General features: G+C 39.9%; 1 protein-coding gene across 1 annotated transcript in view; it reads left to right on the forward strand.

The window, feature by feature from the left end:
• Nucleotides 1-12,997, forward strand: part of rbfox1 (RNA binding fox-1 homolog 1) — a 286,556-nt gene that overhangs the window by 25,286 nt on the left and 248,273 nt on the right. The window contains exon 2 of the mRNA XM_057860876.1: nucleotides 9,062-9,187. The gene's annotated coding sequence lies outside the window, so the exon portion shown is untranslated. The remainder of the gene's footprint in view (nucleotides 1-9,061; nucleotides 9,188-12,997) is intronic.

Raw genomic sequence — 12,997 nt, forward strand, 5'->3', positions numbered from 1 at the left:
TATCCCGATAACGGCGGCAATAAGTTTATTAAAATTTGTGTCACGTTAATATATTTAACGCAATTAATGTATGCGCTGCACGACCCTCTCACTCATTTGCCACGTTTACATGGAGCCAAATATTCCAATTACAATCGGAATATTTGTTCAAACCGAATAAATGTGTTCCATGTAAACACCTCATTCGGAATGAACAGGCCCAAACCGAATGGAATTTCATTCCGATTCACAGGGGTGGAATATTCCTTTTCCCAAACCGATTAGAAGTAAAATTATATCATGTAAACAGGGAAGCGGAATGGTGTCTGGTTGCGTTCTTTCTGCACATGCTCCGTACTGACGTGGTGACGTCACTTTGTGACGTAAGTAACGTCACTTGCAACATGGCTTCCAAGCACACGCACAGCGCACCCACACAACTTTTTAAATGAACGGCGTGTCATTCTGAAGTTTTGTTTCCACTCGAAAAGTTAAAACAGCAGCAGATCTGACGATCAATCTCCATGTTTTGCAATGTGACGCTTTGTTTTGATTAATCTGCGCATGTCAGACGGCAGTTGTCAAACGTCCTTTCGGAATAAAGGCAGACACATGTAAACGCTGGATCGGAATAGATGAAGTGACATGTAAACAGCTGATGTGAAATTTCCATTCGGAATGATTTGAATCGGTATGAATAAAAGTCAGCATGTAAACGTGGCTATTGTCACGCTCAATCTGTAATGACGCCGTTTTATCTATATAGAGAGATAAAAGGCAGCGCAAAATGAGTAGAGTGAATTTTGGCAGCCTTTGGAGCCTTTCTTCAATTGGCTAAAGCCTTGCAATCCCGCTCCCTATGATTAGAAATATCATGGGAAGCAATGTGGGGAAGCAAGGTGGCAATTGATCTTTGTCTCAACACCTTAAGTTATTTCCCAAAGCAGAGAAGATATATCCATCGGTAGCACGACGCACAGTCATGGTTCCACTTCCCATCATGGTTCCACTTCCCATCATTCATTGGGGCATGGCTAGAGTATCATTTACTGAAAGCTCAACAAATACACTAGATGGCAATATTTAGTCACAATATACAAAGTCACAAGTCTTTCTATCCGTGGATCCCTCTCACAGACAGAATGTTAATAATGTAAATGCCATCTTGAGGATTTATTGTCATAATAAACAAATACAGTACTAATGTACTGTATGTTGAATGTATATATTCGTCCGAGTTTTATTCATTTTTTTCTTAATGCATTGCCAAAATGTATATGATCGGGAAAAATTATCGGGAAAGATTGGAATTGAATCGGGAGCTAAAAAAAAAGCAGGTCCATGGAAAAAAATAAGAGATACAGTATATAAGTTTACTTTTTAATGACCAAAAATAATCACTTGCCCGAAAGTATTAAAGCTCGTAATTGTCAACTTTTGAATAGCTGTCCACTGTAGTGACCACTATCTCTGAAAAGGTTCATTAAAAAACATTGAAAGATGATTCAATTATTAAAATAATTATTTGTTCCAGCACTAATGTACACTATCTTTCTATGATGTACTTTTGTGGTACCGTAGTAATACAGTGGCACCGTAATGCCTGTACTTTTTTTGTACTCATTCTCTTTTCTTCCCACTACCCCACTCACACAACATTCGACAATCTTATCATTATTCTCCCTCAAGCTTCACATGCCTATTCTGTGGCCTGGCTAATCCGAATTTAATCAGAGTATGCATACATTGCACATTGAGACCAAGATAGGGAGCAGAGAGATGGAATAGTGAAAGAATGGATTGCCAGAAATGCCTGATTGAGGGGAAGACGGGTCAAGTAAAAATAGCGAAAGTATTGAAAGCATGACTAACCCAAAACAAAGAGTCTGAAGACCAGAAAGGAAATAACGATAACGGAGGAGAGATAGTTCCTTCCAAAGATAAATACGTAAAGGGCAGGATAGAAGCATTCCTGCTAGCAGTTGATGTATGTTTTTATACCAGAAAGCATTTATTATGATGTACTCATGGCCAGGGGGTGAAAGTGGGCCAGAACGGTCAGGAACGTAGTTCCGGTATAAGATTCAGTGCCAGAACGCAGTTCCGGTACACGGTGCTTTGATTCCGAAAATATGACGGCAACTGTCAAAACACTATGTAAAAAAAAAAAAAAAAAATGCTAAGCTGCCACACATGCATTTCCTCTCCAAGACGAAAACAATCTACCATCATCAGATTTACATACACAAGTGTTAACCACAAGTATAATAAAGTGGTTGTATAGCGTAATCCGTTTCCACCAATATTTATTATGTATCTTATTCCACGGACGGCATGGAGGTTTCCCCAGCTGCTGCAGTTAACGGAGTCTGACGATGATGAGTCACGTCAATGTGCGAATACACGCAGCAAAGCAAAACTCCTGAACTCGTTTATCCGTTCAATTGGCTGTCATACTGACATGTGATCAGCAGAGATAGTTAGCTCTGATTGGTTCAAATGTGCATGTTTTCTGGAACAGCAAAAAAAAAAAAAAAAAAGGTTGTTGAATTGATGCGACAAAAAAGGGCAATGTAACATAAAATGAAAGAGTTGAGGAGGCTTATTTATCATATTCAGTTTTATTTGCTCTGATGGAGAGGTTCAGAACATCTTAGCTGTCAATATGCACTTTGGACTTAAATTGGATCATTTATGTTAGTTTACTTATTCATTTCTTTATGATTTAAAAAAAAAAAAAAAAAAAAAAGTCAATGTTTGCGTGATCTTCAAAATGTATTCCATTTCACTCTGCATTTGTACTTATTTTTCCGAATGTATGAGGGGCATTCAAAAAGTAATGCACTCAAGTACATTGCTCGTACAGGATTTTACCAATCTTGTTTATATTTGGCACAAATATGATGGGACACACCTTTTTGCGATTGTTATACTGTATGTGTTTTTTTATATTTTCAGATTTTTAAAGCTTAAACTAGCTTCCAAAATGGCTGCCCCTCTTGAAGCTCGTCAGAGGTGGATAGGCGACCACTACGGGGCTTATCAGCTATGCGTGCTTTACCCACCTCTTCATGTTCTTCAGTACTGTTTTTAAATCGCTGCACCCATCTTTTTACAGTACTATAGTCTATGGCAGGGGTGTCCAAACTTTTTGCCAAGGGGGCCAAATTTGGTCTGGTAAAAATGTGGGGGGCCGACCTCGGCTGACGTCTTTTACAAAGAAGAATATATTGAAGCAAATATTAGCAACCCATTCTGTGTGTCAAATTTGCTTTATTATATTTTTTTAAATTAATAATTTCAACAATCTCGCAACTAGCCTTTGTGGCGCTCTCTTTCGACTCTCGAGCTCTTGCAAAATACTACTGCTGTGAAATTTAACTAGCTTCAAGTTGCTTCAATTTCTCGCTGCGTATTTTCCCTGTAATCTAGTCGTACATGTCAGCGTGTCTTGTTCGGTAATATCGCCTCACATTGAACTTTTTATAAACAGCGACTGTCTCTTTGCAAATGAGGCAGACACAGTTGTTGCGTATTTTTGTAAAGAAATAGTCCAATTTCCACTTATCCTTGAAGCGTTGGCCGTCGCAGTCAACTTTTTTTTGTTGATTGTCGCCATTTTAGAAAATTGGAAGTAAAGGATCACACGGGGTAATGTTGCTTAGAGTGCTGCTGCCTTTTAGTGGATATATGAGGAGCAGCATTTAGTGTGTTAACTACTTCACATGCTGGTAGCAGTACTGCTGATTAATTTATAACGTGTGTGTGGGCCAGACATTATTGATTTTATGACAGAGGCTGGGGGCCGGATGAAATATGACCACGGGCCGTATTTGGCCCCCGGGCCGGACTTTGGACATGTCTGGTCTATGGTATCATCCTTGTAGACATTTTCCAGTCGATTGTGAATCCTCAGAGGGGTGTCTCCCTCTGCAACAAGGAATTAGATTACAGCTCTTTGTTTCTGACAAGCTTCAAGAGGGGCAGCCATTTTGGAAGCTAGCTAAAGCTTTAAAAATTAGAAAATATGAAAAACACATATAACAATCGCAAAAAGGTGTGTCCTATCATGTTGTGCCAAAGATAAACAAGATTGGTAAAATCCTGTACGAGCAACGCATTTGAGTGCATTGCTTTTTGAATGCCCCCCGTGTTACTTATATCTTTATTTAAAAAAGTAAATGTTTACATTAATTTCAATTTTAATATACATACTATCTAGCAGTAGTTAAAATTGAGATTTGGCTTTAGTATGTGAGAAAATGAGGGAAAATAAAAATTAGGAGATGGCGGTTAGGGTTATTGCTGTTTTTGTTAACTTTTATTTTGCAAATCATTGAAAGAATACAATTTTGAATGAAAATCACTTTTTGTATGTGTTATAGAAATAACTGTGCTAAAACAGTTTTCTTTGCATTTCAGTAGTTTAAGAGGTTTGAACCCCCCCCCCCCCACACACACACACACACACACAAAAATGAAAGTAAAAAAATTAATAAATAAATAAAATTTCTGACTCCGTGGTGACATGTCAGGGAGTTCCGGCAAGAAATTCTAGCCACTTTCACCCCTGCTCGTGGCTCAATAAAAATTATTAATGCATTAGCAGTATGGCCCGGCATTCCTTGGATTTGTGTAACGTGAACGCATTTTTTCTTTAGTTCGGAATTTTCGACATTAGGCTGAATCTTCATGTTAGCGGGGCTTTAATTAGTCGGTGGAGTTGATTTGAACAAATTCCATGCAGCATGTCAGATATTTGTTAGTTTCAGGAGTGGTTAAGCTAGCGCGAGTCAATGGTACAGTCTTAGCATGACAATATTAAATGATATTAACAGATCTAAGATAGTCAAATAAATTCAAAATACAGATCATTGTTCGAAATACCCATGTGGTTAAAACAATGTCGCACCAAACTGCCGTAATTCATTTCATTCTGCAGGACAATTTTTCTTAAATGCGTAATGCGCCCACAATAGAGAGGTGTGCTTCGGCCAGTCGTGCTGATGCTGCATTTGAGGAAGGTGGGAGGTCGGAATTATCCCACTCGGATGGTACCAGTTGCGACCTCATAGGGTTCCAAGCGAATGTAAACCGCAAAGATGGCTGATCGTGACAAGTTGTTTTTAATTTTGGCCATCAAAAGACATTTTGACCTTCAGCAAACCTGCCTTCTCGTTAGCGATCAAATAGTGGAGGAAAAACGACTGCTGAGTTAAACAGCACACTCTATAAACTGCCTTCTTTAGTTTTACTATTGACGTTCTGCTTTCCAACTGGCAGCTCCATTTTGTCAAGTGACGTCAGATTGAAGCAACTCGTGATGACGGGGTACTATTTTTTCGACTTTGATACTTAAACCTGAGTTATGCTCCTGTGTTGCGGTGACGGCGAAGCAACTACGGCGTTAATGGGCATTCTATAGTTCTGCGGCAAGGGAACGCGTTGCTCTGTAATTCACCGCCAAGCCACTAGAGGGGTGTGGCGTTGTGTTTGTACAGTTTTGGGGGACGCTTGTCGACTTCCTGTAGTTTTCTTCTGGTTACACAGTGCCAACGGAGAAAAAAATAAACAATGCAAGATGGAACGCTTAAATGTGGATCTTCACGAATTGTTTGCCATTTGGCAATCTTTAAAATGTGTTGACCAGACATTGTAGAGCAGGGGTGGGCAAACTATTCCACAAAGGGCCGCAGTGGGTGCGGGTTTTTGTTGCAACCCATTAAAAGGACACATTTTCACCAATCTGCTGTTTTACAAGTGCAATCAGTCGATTGCAGTCAGGTGCTTCTTATTTCTGCTGAAACCTCATTGGTTATACTAACTGTGCTGGGTCAGTTGGAACAAAAACCAGGACCCACTGTGGCCCTCGAGGACCGGTTTGCCCACCCCTGTTGTAGAGGTTCTCGTACTTGCGGACCTCTTTGATGATACTCTCGTCGGCTTGGTCCATTTTTTCGTGTATCACAGCAATGTCTGAAAATGGCGGTGATTTCGCGCTGAACCGGAAACAACAGTCTGAGCGGACCAACCACAGTCCAGTTGCGTCACGTCTACACGCGTTGACGCGACGCGAAGTCAGAAAATTGAAGAGATGCACGTCAGGTTAAGGCGAAGGGTCGTAAATCGGGTCTGCCTTGGCGGCGTAGATCTGCCACAGAAACATAACTCAGCCTTTAGGCCTCCCAGTTCGAGTGGAGTTCCAATTAAATATTTCCAGGTACGAGGTTGGAAACTCCGACTTCCCGCGTTCCTCGAATGCAGCATCAGTCTGCTGAGTTGACTGAAGGACGGCAACATGGAGAAATGTGCATTTAGAGGTTGTGGAAACTGAAGAAATGAGCAAAGGAAAGTTTCCACAAATTCCCTATGAAGAACGAAGAACAATATAAACCGTTGTTACTTGCTGCTGGCTACGACATAAAAAATCGGCGGTGAAAAAAACTACGTGATATCAGTCCACCCAGTTCTGCTGGATTACAAATGTTGCTGTTCATACTACAATTAGGCTAGGTTAATACTGCAGGTCTTAATGCACGAATCCGAATTTTTTGTGTTTTTCTGACTCGAGTAAGGCATTAACTTGACGGTCTGAACGGGACATGTCGCATAGAAGTGGACCATTTCAAATCCGATCTGGGTCACTTTCGTATGTGGTTTAAATCCAATGTGGGCCACATTTGTCCAGAATGTCGTGGAGGTCTGAACTGTCAAGTCTCCCAAATCGGAATTCATGCAGCAATTGCGTCATCAAAGAGCGAGAGAGACGGCGCGCTATTGTAGCGGTGCAGCTGTGCGTTAGCGCCTAGCTTACCTTGAACACTGCTTTTGGGGAAGGGTCGGGCTTGACAACAGTCATGAAAAAATTAAAATGGGTTGAAGATAAGCCTGAGAATGATCGGTTTTCTCTCTGCTCTATATGAGCAATATTTCAAGATTGCTTACACGGCCGTGAGTCGGGGCAAACTGCCCGTACAGTGGGGCAAATAACTATTTAGTCAACCACTAATTGTGCAAATTCTCCCACTTGAAAATATTAGGGATGCCTGTAATTGTCAACATGGGTAAACCTCAACCATGAGAGACAGAATGTGGGGAAAAAAACCCAGAAAATCAAAGTTTGATTTTTAAAGAATTTATTTGCAAATCATGGTGGAAAATAAGTATTTTGTCAATACCAATAGTTAATCTCAATACTTTGTTATGTACACTTTGTTGGCAATAACAGAGGCCAAACGTTTTCTGTAACTCTTCACAAGCTTTTCACACACTGTTGCTGGTATTTTGGCCCATTCCTCCATGCAGATCTCCTCTAGAGCAGTGATGTTTTGGGGCTGTCATTGGGCAACACGGACTTTTAACTCCCTCCACAGATTTTCTATGGGGTTGAGATCTGGAGACTGGCTAGGCCACTCCAGGACCTTAAAATGCTTCTTACGAAGCCACTCCTTTGTTGGCCTGGCTGTGTGTATGGGATCATTGTCATGCTGAAAGACCCAGCCACGTCTCATCTTCAATGCCCTTGCTGAAGGAAGGAGATTTTCCCTCAAAATCTCTCGATACGTGGCCCCATTCATTCTTTCCTTTCTTTCCTCAGTCGTCGTGGTCCCTTTGTAGAAAAACAGCCCCAAAGCATGATATTTCCACCCTCATGCTTCTCAATGGGTATGGTGCAATTCAATATTCTTTCTCCTCCAAACACGAGAACCTGTGTGTCTACCAAAAAGTTCTATTTTGGTTTCATCTGACCATAACACATTCTCCCAGTCCTCTTCAGGATCATCCAAATGCTCTCTAGCGAACCGCGGACAGACCTGGACGTGTACTTTCTTCGGCAGGGGGACACGTCTGGCAGTGCAAGATTTGAGTCCCCGGCGGCACATTGTGTTACTGATAGTAGCCTTTGTTACTGTGGTCCCAGCTCTCTGTCGGTCATTCTCTATGTCCCCCCGTGTGGTTCTGGGATTTTTGCTCACCGTTCTTGTTATAATTTTGACGCCACAGGGTGAGTTGAAAGTCCGTGATGCCCAACGACAGCCCCAAAACATCACTGCTCTAGAGGAGATAAGCATAGAGGAATGGCCCAAAATACCAGCAACAGTGTGTGAAAAGCTTGTGAAGAGTTACAGAAAACGTTTGGCCTCTGTTATTGCCAACAAAGGGTACATAACAAAGTATTGAGATGAACTATTGGTATTGACCAAATACTTATTTTCCACCATGATTTGCAAATAAATTCTTTAAAAATCAAACAATGTGATTTTTTGTTTTTTTTTCCCGCATTCTGTCTCTCATGGTTGAGGTTTACCCATGTTGACAATTACAGGCCTCTCTAATATTTTCAAGTGGGAGAACTTGCACAATTAGTGGTTGACTAAATACTTATTTGCCCCACTGTATGTGTGTGTGACATGCACGGACAGTGCGTGCATGCTATCGATTCATATATACTTTGAATATAACGGGGATTATTTATGTCTGTTATTTGTGTCCTCTTTTTGGAAATCAAATATGATCTCCCTGGAATAACGGATGACAGCCAGCATGTGTAGTAATTTGTTTTGATGCTTTTGCGCATGCGGGTCATCTTGCTCGGAGCGTGTCGGACTGCGAATTAGTGCGCATACGTAATACGGTCTCAATGAACAACGGCGGTCTGAACGGGCACGCAAATAATACAGATATGACCAAAAAAATTCGGATTTGTGCATTAAGACCTACGGTGTGAACTTAGCCTTATTGACATGCAATGGTAACTTTTACTAACTTTATCCTGAAAACATAGCCAACACTATTTATTGCATGGGTCATCAGTAATTTTCATGCATGCATAAGTTGTTTTTTTTTTTTTTAATAATTATTCCCCTTTAAGAGCGTTAATCCTTTACAGATCAAATGACTATTTTTTTCTGATTAAAATAATTTTCTTGTAATTTTGACACTGAAGAACCTAAACCCTTATTAGGACAAGTGGATTTTTCCCCATTTGTTTTTGATGCATATTTACTGAAATTGCCAAGCACCTCATCTCAACAGTCTTTGCCCAACATTTTGGGACTCATCTACTCTATGTATCTTTCAGCAATTTCCAATATATGGAGCATGGATTGGTCTCATTGCTGACCCCTCCCCAAAAAACACAACATACCTGAAAAGCTCAAAAGTTGGAGGGAACTGAAGCCCCGTTTTCAGCATCACACAGTTAAAGGTAAGCCTAGTTTTTGCCATCCAGGAACCCTTGAGCGATTTCAATGTCAACCTAATTTTAGTGTAAGAGCAAGAATAGAGTGATTTCATTTCAAATTTGTACTGGCCTGGTAAGTCCAGGGTCCATAAGGTACATTGTAGCTCAACACAGTGCTATATTGGCTCTGGGCTACTGTTATCAGTAACCTCTGGAAGACTTGATTAGATCCGACGTCCTGGTCAGAGAAGTGGTTCTGTCTCTCTAGACATCACAGTGGAATGCAACCATAAAGTGTCCTGAGCAGAGGTAATAAGCACATGTATTTCGAGCATTTCTGCTTCATTTTCTATCAGCTCGGTCCAGGCAAGCTGTTTTCACAGTTCACGTGAGAGAGAACAGTCATCAGTCAAGGTAGCACTTCTACTTATTCAATTAAGAGTACTCATTCAGAGTCAGCCCGAGTGGCAAGAGGGATGAGAGTTTATAATTCTAATCAGGCAGCCCAAACAGTGTGATAAATGGCTAAATTAAGGGTCTTGAAGTTTGATAAATGTTGTTGATTACATAGGTTGGTCCAATCAAGGCCAATGTGCTGTCTTGGTGTTCCTAAGACAAAGACCAAAAAAAGGAGCTGTTTAATCAGTCACATAATAGGCTAACTATTGATAGAACTATTATTTTTTAATTAAAAAAAGGGTTTCTTAACTAAAATGTTCTTTTGCATACTGAGGTATGTGCATTTGTATACTTCAATATAAAGATATTTACTCACATTTCTTTGTTTTAGGGGCACATTTGGCCAAATGGAAGTGAAATGGTACAGCAAAAAGGAAAACATTTCCTAACATACAGTCTGTGCTAAAAAGCTAACTGTGCCCAATTAGCTAACATGCTTATATCAGCTGTTGCAATGATCAGCAATTGAAGGATAGAGAACCTTGGATCAAGTGTTACTACCTCCAACTCAGGGGTCGCGTTAACCGAATATTTTCCGTCGTTGACCGGTTTTTTAAAACAGTGACGGAAAAAACTGAAGTCCATCCGTCATTTTGACAGGTTGCAATTCACACCCCAGACCACAGGGTGGCGAGTGAGCATATTAATTAGCTATTGTCTCTCTTGATGCATGACGTCGTTGGCCTTACTCGGAAAAATGTCAAGGCAACTGAGTGTTTGCCTGGCACGGCCAGACTGTTCTCCCTGTATTTTTCAAACACTGAGAGAAAAGTCTGGGACACTCTTGAGTAGGTACAAAATCAATCGACAAATCAGATTTGTTCATTTGCGTGACGTGTTCTTCACGAGCAACGTCACTCTTGCGCGCCAAAAGTCGTCTCTACAACAACACGGATGGCGAACAGGAGAGCCGAGAATATGTTCCAATCCGCGGTAAATTCAGTTTTAAATGAGCTAAACACATCGACACGAGACATTGACAACAGTCTGTCTCGCGCTAGCCATGTTGAATAAACTCCGTTCTCCTCGTATGTTTACTTCCGTGCGCAAGTCCCTCGTCCTGCCCTCGTCGCTTTGCTAACGGCACGTCTGCCCGTCGCTGATTGGTGCACTCCGCTGTCTGTCTGCCTCTTGTTAAGCTTGTTCGGACAGAATATTAATTAAAAATGAATGAAAACTAAATACTATTGAATATGTCATTATTATCATTTTAAAAATGTAAGTGACGGGTAAAAATAGATTATGACCGGATTTTTATGACACTGTCAGTCAAAATGACAGACAACGAAAAAGTCTAGCGCAACCTCTGCTCCAACTTCAAGGTCCTGCCTTACCACTCTCCGCCCATAATGCATTTTTTTTTTTTTTTAAAGAATGAGGTCCATTTTGATTCGACAAACAATGGTGAATGCTTAATGTATTAATACAGATCTGATGCAGGAAGCCAATTACAATAGTATTTGAATCACAATTTTCATAGAAATATTACCGTAATATATTTGTCTAATTAGCTACCATGTTTATATCTGCTGTTGTAATGATCAGCAATTGAAGGAATACAGAAGCTTTGGATCAAGTTTAACCACCTCCAACTTCAAGGTCCTGCCTTACCACCCTCTGCCCATTATGCATTATTTTTTTTGAATGAGGCCCATTATAATTCGACAAACAATGGTGAACGCTTACTGAATTAATACAGATCTGATGCATGAAGCCAAATACAACAGTATTTCAATCACAATTTTCATAGAAATAATATGGCTGATGGACTATTTTATCCAATGTAGACACTGGTCATGGTCCAGACTGGTTAATGTATAGTAAGTTACTAGCTGTTGTCCATATTAGGCTGGAAAACTCCGACTGTACTATTATGTCTAAATTCTGTAAATTTCATTTAATCCCAAATGTCTAATATTGCTCAGTCCCCAAGTGGGTGTATATATTTTTTTAGTTACTTACACTACCGTTCAAAAGTTTGGGGTCTAAGCGACCCCAAACTTTTGAACGGTAGTGTACATACAAGTTTAAAATGTACACCACTTTTTCCCCCCAAATCAGCTGGGATATGCTCCAGCATATCTGTGAAGATGCAATGACATTGGGGAACAAAAAAGGCCAAGGTGCCAACCTTTGCTTGCCACTATATAATTATCAGAACATAAAGTGGCATACAAAGTCTGGGCACCCTTGGTGTTTTTGGGATGGTGTAAGTCATAAAGAGAATGGATCGGTCGGTTCCACCTTGAACAGGTTAACAGCCAATTATAGGGCATATAAAATAATAATTATTCTTCTAATAATAAGAAATAGGATAAAATTAAAGTGTTTTAATTCCAAATTGAAAACGGAGGGAGTTATATCATCAAGTTGTGTCTGGCAGCTGAACTATAACACATGCTGTAACTGACAGTTGCCACTAGATGAGGCAATAATCCTTGTATTTCAGCATGAAAACAGGGAATGCCAATCTCATTTTAGGTGGTTAAAAAAAAAAAGAAATAAGTCTAGTAGTTGGCAGATAAAAATTCATATAAAACTATAGGTAACTAATGTAACGTGCAGGTTATACATTTTTCACATTTGATTTTCATTTTACCAAATCCCCAGTTATTTGAATGTATTATTGGGTTGGGGGTTATCCCTTGGAAGTCATATGCTTCCCATTTATAAATGAGCATTTCCAAGTTAACCTATGTAAATATATTCTCAGTCCATTTTCAAAATTTAATATCAGTTGCTTACCTGCTGCATTTGATGCTGCTATTTGATGATTTCCCGAGTGACGTTCATCGTTTTTTTCTCCCCTTGAAATAATACTTGGTAAAACTGGTTACTATTAAGGGGGCCAAAACTATCTGTCCTCTATTTGTTAACCCTTTCTGGCATGAATTATACACTTTTTACCTATAGGCAAGGCGAGGCAAATTTATTTGTATAGCACAATTCCAAACAAGGCAATTCAAAGTGCTTTACATAATATGAAGATCCACAAACGGAGATAAAATGATTCGTGAAAATCACATTAAATCAAAAGGAAAGTTAAAAACAAAGACAATTGAAACATAACTATACTTAAAAATCACATTCAATCATCAAGAGAATTTAAAAAATAAAATCGCAAATGGGAATTAAAAAAAAAAAAAAAAAAAGCGGATAGCTTGAAATTTGAAATATATAGACAAGTATGAAAATGCTGTGGTAAACATTAGTGTTTTTGGCCCTGATTTAAGGGGGCTAACAGTTTGAGCACACATCTGACTTTCTGGTAACTTGATCCAGAGGTGAAGAGCATAGTAACGAAATGCCGCCTCACCCCGCTTGATTCTTGTTCTTGGAACAAACAGCAGACCAGTTCCAGAAGACCTTAAGGGT

This window comes from Corythoichthys intestinalis, chromosome 16 (assembly GCF_030265065.1).
Source record: "Corythoichthys intestinalis isolate RoL2023-P3 chromosome 16, ASM3026506v1, whole genome shotgun sequence".
Lineage (NCBI taxonomy): Eukaryota > Metazoa > Chordata > Actinopteri > Syngnathiformes > Syngnathidae > Corythoichthys > Corythoichthys intestinalis.